The sequence below is a fragment of the Esox lucius genome, chromosome 21 (genome assembly GCF_011004845.1).
Source record: "Esox lucius isolate fEsoLuc1 chromosome 21, fEsoLuc1.pri, whole genome shotgun sequence".
Lineage (NCBI taxonomy): Eukaryota > Metazoa > Chordata > Actinopteri > Esociformes > Esocidae > Esox > Esox lucius.
Window position 1 is genome coordinate 27,058,815 of NC_047589.1, and position 8,941 is coordinate 27,067,755.

Genomic DNA, 8,941 nt, shown 5'->3' on the forward strand with positions numbered 1-8,941 from the left:
ATCGGTAACTATTCTTGACGCTCGTTGCTAGCTGACAACATTGCCAGAATATATTTGATAATATCATGACGCTGGCAAAGTTGTTTTCTCCAAAATATTAGCCTACTTTAACAATGCTGTTGCATTTCCAACCCCTTACCTTGTAATTTAATCGAAATTGCTGCCCGTTTAAAGTAATTAGCCCACGTTCAACTTCTGGTCATCATTCTGAATATAAGTGACCATGGCAACGACGCGACCGAGTGACGGAGGTGCGATTCAGTTTTATGAGTGAGGTTCCATATCTGCTCAGTACCCCTTCCATCTGCCAATCACTGTTCTATCCTACTGTTCTGGGATATGAAATGCGACCATTGTTATATTGACTCTCAGAGCTATTCAACAGTGTGTCTGTTGAGGGGAAAAAACATACTGTATGTCCCATTTTGGAACCCTCATCTAAAAGAAAATAGGAAGACACAATCAAGCTGAAACAAATGGAGTGCCGTCTACTGAACAGGCTTATTGAGTGTGAAGTGTGTTGTATTTACAGTGATGCCTGTCTGTTTACCTCGGTCTGTGTGTGTCCGTGTATCTGTGTGTGTTTGTATTTACGTGTGTGTGTGTGTGTGTGTGTGTGTGTGTGTGTTCGCATGTGTCAGTATGTGAGCAAGCGAGGGAGATGATGGTGTCTGAAATCAACGAGGCTAAATCCCTCGATCAACTCTATAATGAAGTAGGACACTGTGTCAGGTTAAAACTAGATTGGATGGTTTGTGTGTGCGCGTGTGTGTGCATCTCTCTCTCTTTCTCTCTCTGTGTGTGTGTCTCTGTGTGTGTGTGTGTGTGTGTGTGTGTGTGTGTAGCTTCTGGTTCCAGCAGACAAACCTGCATGTTAGCATGCTGGTCACATATCTCATCCCAGACCCCACTACACACACACACACACGCACACACTGCTCGTCTCACACTGACAGCTCTGTGTTATGACCCAGCAGGCACATCTAGCTGCACATGATGGAGGAGGGAGGGAGGGAGGGAGCAAGCGAGGGAGGGAGGGCTAGAATAATCATCTTCTCCCTTTTCCACACATCTACTTTTTACACATCATCAATGTAAAATTGACAATTTCAATGACAGAATAAGATACAATTGGAAAGAATTAGAGTTTACAACCTGTTGAATCTGAAATCCACCTAGGTACATAAAAACTGAACACATTTAATATTTTCTTAAATAATATCTATCTATCTATCTATCTATCTATCTATCTATCTATCTATCTATCTAAAATCCTTACAGTTGAGTATGCAGTACAGTCCCTCTGAATAGGGGGATTGTGTTGGAGAATTAAGAAGCCTGCTGCATTCACCACCAGATGGCAGTAGTACACCATAATATTTTAAATGAAAAGCGCCTTCGCGATTTGCATCGACTGTGTTGGCAATTATGAATGAGCTAAAGCCCCTTAATGAACACTCTCAGCATGTTAGAAAGGGAATACTTTTTTAGTTAACCTCAATAGCTCATGGTCTAATGTTGGTTGTAGGACTGGAATATGTCTGACCATATTACACACTATAATTTTTGGTATATTGTGGACATGGTGGAAAAAGGGAAAGACAATTATCTTTCCCTCAGTCTTGTACTTTCTCCAAGTAATGTAGGGACATTTGAAAATGGCATGTGTCAATAACACTATATTAGGGAAGAAATTTCCCATAATTTCCCTCTCTGTCTTTTGGCCTTCTGAATTATTCTATGGTTCCCTCTTCTGATTCCTTGAGTGTTTTCCTCACATTCTTACACCTTGATTTCTTATGGTTTTATGCACATGAACAAGGAATAGCCCAATACAATTTCTCTCTCTCTCTCTCTCTCTTTCTTTCTCCACGCATACAGATGAAAATATCTAGACAGGTTTTCCATCGGAGAATGGTCGGCTGATGGTGGAAAATGTATTCAGTTCAAATGAAATTGATGTAGCTAGGAGAAATCTTTCTCTATTAAACCTGTCAGTTTTACCAATTGCTCCTTAATATATTTTACTATCTAGCTATGAGTGTAGCACATAACATAGACATGCACACACACACACACACGCACGAACGCATGCGTGCATGCACGCACATATACACACTTACACACACACACTCACATAAACACAGTCAGTGTGTGTAACCTGCTGAAAGAGTCAGTCAGATGTAACCTTCAGATAAAAGCTCAGAAAGACCTTGATTAGGATAATAAGCCATGTGTGTAAAATCACTCTCCTTTAAATCACATGGCTTACTCTATAATGTGTTGTGTTTGTGTGTGTGTGTGTGTGTGTGTCTATAAAAATCTGAATGATAATGAACCAAGTAATAGTAAATAGTAATATGAAATTAATGATATGCTTACAGTCCCTTTGTACTGGTGAAGACAGTTTCGTTCTAATTTATGTGTAAAATAATTAGATCTGGAGGTATTTGGAGAGTGACACAGGATTTGTTATGCTACTGAGAGGTGCATTATTTTAAATGACATGTGGAAACATTGATGCAACAGTCTAATGACAAATATTAACCAAACTATAGTTCACAGGGAAGTGTTTGACCATTAATCAATGCTGCATTAATGCTGCATTTACTGTATCATCACATTATATGAAAATACTGCAATTTTCACCAAATAATATACAGACACACACCTTAAAAACCAAAGAGCAGCAATGCACTAGACGAAGCTCTTCAGCCAGGAACTGGTCCCTAGGCAGGAAGCTAGGGAACAACCTACATAGGAACCTTGCTTGAACTGACCATGTTTATGGGGACAAATATATGTCATGTCCCTCTCTAATGGGTGCTTATTTGCATGTTTAGTGAAAGTGCTTTATAGTTGAAAAGGAAGTTCAGTCTAGATCCAGGAAATGGACCCTTTAAGAGCAGCTGTTGGAACCAGGATGTATGTATACACAATAATGATTGTGTTACCTTTGAGCGTTCAATTATATTTTGTCTGTTTAAGCTGTGATGTGAAACTATCTTGGTCTTCTGTTTGGACAGCAGCAAAAGGGCCTCCTGTACCTAAGAGGAAACATTTACATTATAATAATGTTGGCTCAGTCCCGTCTAGAAAGAGAACAGGAAAATATGAAATATAGGGAACAGGCTACTTTACTCTTTTTTTAATAAAACTGCATTTTTATACATTTCACGTGACTAAAATCATTAGTTCTTCGCACTGTTTTTACTCTCCCAATTGAAATAATTTTGAATCCATGTAATCCACCTACACATATGCAGATCAAAACGTGTGTCGGTAGATAATAAAGAACACAGTAAAAAAATTATACAGTTGTCATGTAATACCTGAAAAGTATTTAAAATTGGTCCAGTGATAGTTCTATGCATATTTAAATACATATGCATTTTTCAGCTTGGGTTTTAATGAGGCTCTGTTTATGTCAAATGGAGGTAAGGCCTCGTATCTTACACACACACACACACACACACACACACACACACAATGTTGACCTCAACACTGACACTAGCCCTCATCCCTCTTGCGTCTTTTCATTATAGCAATCCTCTTTCTCTCTCTTTCTTTCTTACTTCATTATAATGGCTTCTCTTTTCTAGCCATCCACCAATCTTCTCCTGAGTGATTTCATTTGATTAAAGGGCATTGAAGAGGGGAATTCACCAGATGAGACCCATTTTTTAGCCAGGTAACTGCAGACTTTAGTCCTTTTTATGCATATTGAGTGCACTTATCAAAGCAATGTAACCAAATCACTCGCAGACGACAAGCCAAGCTTCACCCACTCTGATCTTCTGGCAGAAGACCAATAAACAAAAGGAAAGTTCCGATGGTGAACAATTATCCCTTCATTTGGAGAGTGAAGGAGCAGGTTCCCAATGATTGAGGCTGGCTCCAGATAGGTGGAGAGGTCGAGAGAGATGCAGAGAGATGGAGGGAGACAGAGAGATATGGAGAGAGATGGGGAGAGATGGAGATAAATGGAGGGACATGGAAAGAGATGGAAAGAGATGGAGATAAATGGAGGGACATGGAAAGAGATGGAAAGGGATGGAGATAGATGGAGGGACATGGAAAGAGATGGAGGGACATGGAAAGAGATGGAAAGAGATGGAGAGAGATGGAGATAGAAGGAGGGACATGGAGGGAGATGGAGAGAGAAGGAAAGAGATGGAGGGAGATGGAGAGAGAAGGAGGGAGATGGATGGTTCTGGGTTCTTACACGTACTTATACAAACGCCCGGTGCACCGGTTGTACCAGGAAGCTATGTTGTACCAGGAAGCTATGTTGTACCAGGAAGCTATGTTGTACCAAGAATCTATGTTGTACCAGGAAGCTATGTTGTACCAGGAAGCTATGTTGTACCAGGAAGATATGTTGTACCAGGAAGCCATCCCACTCTCAAGTGCTAGCTCTGTCTTTCCATCCTCTCACCATCACATGTGTTTCTTGTTTCCCTCCTTCAGAGAACAGTAAAAATCTTCTCAGAGTCAGGGCCCATCTTCCGAAACATAAAGCTGTGTTCTCAAATGATTCCTACCTTGAATCTCATTCATATGCAGACCTCTGCTCCAGAACGCCATCCTTTTTAATGGATTTTTAAATGGTGGAAGATGTAATTTCTCTGGTTGTGGGTACTGCGTTTGTATGGCTAAGTGTTTTGTTGTGATGTCGTAGTGGAGTGTAGTAAGCTATGTCAAGGAACTGTTTCTGCAGTTTGAAAGGGGGAGCCTGCTCCTTTATGAAACGTTTGTATTCCCTGTTACCTTGGAAGCCCCATTGTGTTCAGGGCTCAATTCAACAGCCGAATGGCTGCTTTTCAACATGGATGACAGTTAAGAGCAATCTCTGATTGAGCCAATATGCAACATAATGGAAAATGCAGTCTTCAATAAATTTAAATCAAGCTACAACACTATGCCATGCTACGACACAGTACATCATGCTACGACATGCCAAGACAACCAATGTCATGCAATGACACACTGCAGCGCTACGTTATGCTGTGACATGCTATGACATAACGCCACACGCCGCGTCATGCTATGGCACGCTATAACATAACACCACACGCTACGTCACGCTACGACGACATGCTACGACATAATACAACTTGCTACAACATGCTAAGACGCGCAACGATGTCCCATGACGATGTTCTTTAGTTTAAAGTGCTCTTTTTAAACTGCTGCAAGTGTACAGTGTGATGTATATTATTGCTTTATTTTTTGCTGTATTTTTATTTTATATTGGTCTCTGTCTTGTGGTCAGACTTGTTCAGGTGGAACAAATACAAAGGGAGTTTTGTGAACCAAGAGGGAAAGATTTTCAGAGTTACACTTCTCCAGCCCTGTCCCACAGCTTTTTCCACAAACAGAAGCAGAGAATTCTAGTGAAGATGTTGTTACTTCTTGAAAAGTCCAAAGTATCCAAAATAATATGGTAATCTGATTACAATATGTTACTGGTGATGTAATTGCAGTTACATTTTGGTAATCAGATTGCATGTGCTCTGTTACCACCAGCCCTGACAACCTCATGTAATTACCCCACTGTAATTGACTTCACACATTCTTCCCTAAAGCAGATCGAGTGATGTCATGTAATTAGAGAAAGTTGACAGCCTTGTGTCACCTTTATTAGGTCCCCACTGGAAATGAGTGTGATGTCCTCAGGGTTCCTGTCAGACAAACTGTTCTGCATGAGCCGTGATACTGTATCTCTGACACAAACTCACACACGCTAATTTTTCTCTCCTTGCGGGCACCTGAAACTCATAAATCCATATTCCCTATGTACTAACCCTAAACCTAACCTTAACCCTAACCCTACCCTAGTCCTAGCCCTAACCTCAATAAAAGAGATTGCTGAAATGAAACTCAATCTCCTCTCAACCCCTTCCACCTCCAAGAAACGTCTGTATCGAATGCCGTCAAGAATGGATAAACATCAACAAATTCTTTTTTCAGGAGAAATAGTGTAAATCCTGCCTGAAGGAATCTGACACAAAGACTTCGTTGTTTGTTATGGCGACATACAGTATGTTCTCTTCTCAGTTTCTGTTACCTGACTGTAACTCTTTATTATAGTCTAAGTATGCGTGTATGTGTGTGTGTGTGTGTGTGTGAGTGTGTGTGTTTGTGATAGCTCATGTAGTCGCTAGCTCACCTGTTTGTTCAGTGTAAACTGTCCCTCGTTGACCTTTAGTGGTGCTGATCGATAGGGGGATATTTGACTTGTGTTTCTACCCTCCGAATGGGCTCAAGAGGCTGACCCCACTTCACAGGGTCATTCTGGAGCACATAAGGAGAGACTGTGTGTGTGTTAGTGTGTGTGTGTTAGTGTGTGTGTGTGTGTTAGTGTGTGTGTGTTTGTGTGGGTGGGGGGGGGGTGTCCTTGAAGGGGGCCAGTGAGTAGTTGAGAGATTGAATTGATCCCACATGCCTTTAAGACAAAATCAATAATGATCTACTCACCGACTACCTACTGGCGTTAGCTACCTCGTCCAATAACTGCTGAGCAGACAGTCAGGTGACAGGGCCTTCCCCCCCAGGGACAAGGCCCACCCACCCAGGGACAGGGCCCTCCCTCCCAGGGACAGGACCCTCCCACTCAGGGACAGGGCCCACCCACCCAGGAACAGGGCCCACCCACCCAGGGACAGAGCCCTCCCACTCAGGGACAGGGCCCACCCACCCAGGGACAGGGCCCACCCACCCAGGGACAGGGCCCACCCACCCAGGGACAGGGCAAACCCACCCAGGGACAGGGCCCACCCACCCAGGGACAGGGCCCACCCACCCAGGGACAGGGCCCACCCACCCAGGGACCGAGCCCTCCCTCCCAGGGACAGAGCCCTCCCACTCAGGGACAGAGCCCTCCCACTCAGGGACAGAGCCCACCCACTCAGGGACAGAGCCCTCCCACTCAGGGACAGAGCCCACCCACTCAGGGACAGGGCCCACCCACCCAGGGACCGAGCCCTCCCTCCCAGGGACAGAGCCCTCCCACTCAGGGACAGAGCCCTCCCACTCAGGGACAGAGCCCACCCACTCAGGGACAGGGCCCACCCACCCCAGGACAGGGCCCACCCACCCAGGGACAGAGCCCTCCCACTCAGGGATGTAGCAGAACACTGCATGGGGTCTGTGACAGGGAGTTGTCTGTCTTTGGCTTACTGAACACGGAAGCAGCTTTCCCTCTAAGCCCTGTTCCCCTCTTCCTTCTCTCCACATCCCCTCATCTTTCTATCTCTCCTTTCTGACAGGCCTAAATCCCTCTTTTCCATCTTTAACAGGCAGATAATCCCTGCCGGGTTCTGGGTATCTTGCTGTTTCGGGCTTAATCGTCTGACATGACATGTTAATGTGATAATGACCGTTAACACCTGCCCAATTAGCTGGAAATGTGTTGCACCTGAACCTCTGAGAGGGACGATGCGTTGCCTTGCTCGTAGATAGATAAACACCAAACACTGACTGCCTGGGATACTTTGGGATACGTTTAATGCTGATACTCTGTTTAAATCCCAGTTTAAAGAAGTGTAATTGATGGGGTTTATGAGAGACAGGGACAGGCACACAAAGGGTTCTAGGCAAGGGTTGTCATCCTGTTTCATTCATTTCTTTACTTTCCATGCAGTTGTTGACTTTTCATCCAAGTTTGTACGTCGCTCTGGGTGTCGCAGTGGGCTGTTTTAAAGACGCGATCGCCGCACGCTCTCAACATGTTTTTTTCTGAAATCCTCAACCGTCTGTTGGAAACAGAAAACAAAACTAATATCTGCATATCTTTTACATAACAGATGAATGAAGCGAAGGCTAAAGAAGACGTTCTGAAACCACGTTGAACTGTGGTTTATTATAGTTTCTGTGTGTGTGCATGTGTGTGTGCATGTGTGTGTGCATGTGTGTGTGCATGTGTGTGGGTGTTTGTGATAGCCCATGTAGTCACTTCCACACGATACAGAGACATCAGGTACATTCATGTAACTGGAGGCTAACTACTACTAAGCACTAGCTACCCACATGCTTATAATAAGGAAAAGTGTTTATTAAACATGCCTAAATTAGCTTTGTTAGCTGCACTTGCATGGCTCTCACATTGTATGGCTGTGTGTGAGTGTATGTGTGTGTGTATATATGTGTGTGTGTGTGTATATTTGTGTCGTGTTGCGCACAGATAGTGTGAGACGGTTTACGTTTGCCACACTTGAAAAACTACATGCGATGGAGGAGCACAGCTGGACAACAGCAATCTGAAAATCACAGTAGGACCCCTGACTGGTCAATCCTACTCACAGCTTCTGACAGTCACTCCATTAAAACCCAAAGGAAAGTTCGGATTGAAATTCACAGCTATGGTATGAGAGTAATCTACCCCCACTGACTCCACACGCACACGCGCACACACACACACACACACACACACACACTCACACACATTTAACTATTTCAGTGGGGACACCAAAGTTGATTACGCTTAAAAAAAGTTTTTCCTACCTTACCCTAAACTTAACCTCATCTTAACCCTAACCTTAACCTCAGGAGAATATATGCCTGAACTTAAGCTAGCCCTAGCTAGCCTAACCCCACCCTAAATCTAACCAATAATACCTTACCCTAACCCTAATTCTAACCCCAATTGTAACTTTTACCCTAAACCCAAAAACGGCTTTTTTCTAATTCTAATAGGAAAAATATCCCCATTACCAACTTTTTTCTGATTTAACCACAGTTTGGCGACATTTCTTTCCACGTTATGAAGTTAAGTCACACACACACACACACACACACACACACACACACACACACACACAGCCACACCCACACACACACACAGACCATTGATCATACTGTATTTGAACGTGTGTTGTCCCAGCCAAACCCTCAAACCCACAGAGTGTATTGGACTGTTTGTTTTACAGAGAAGTGAAGT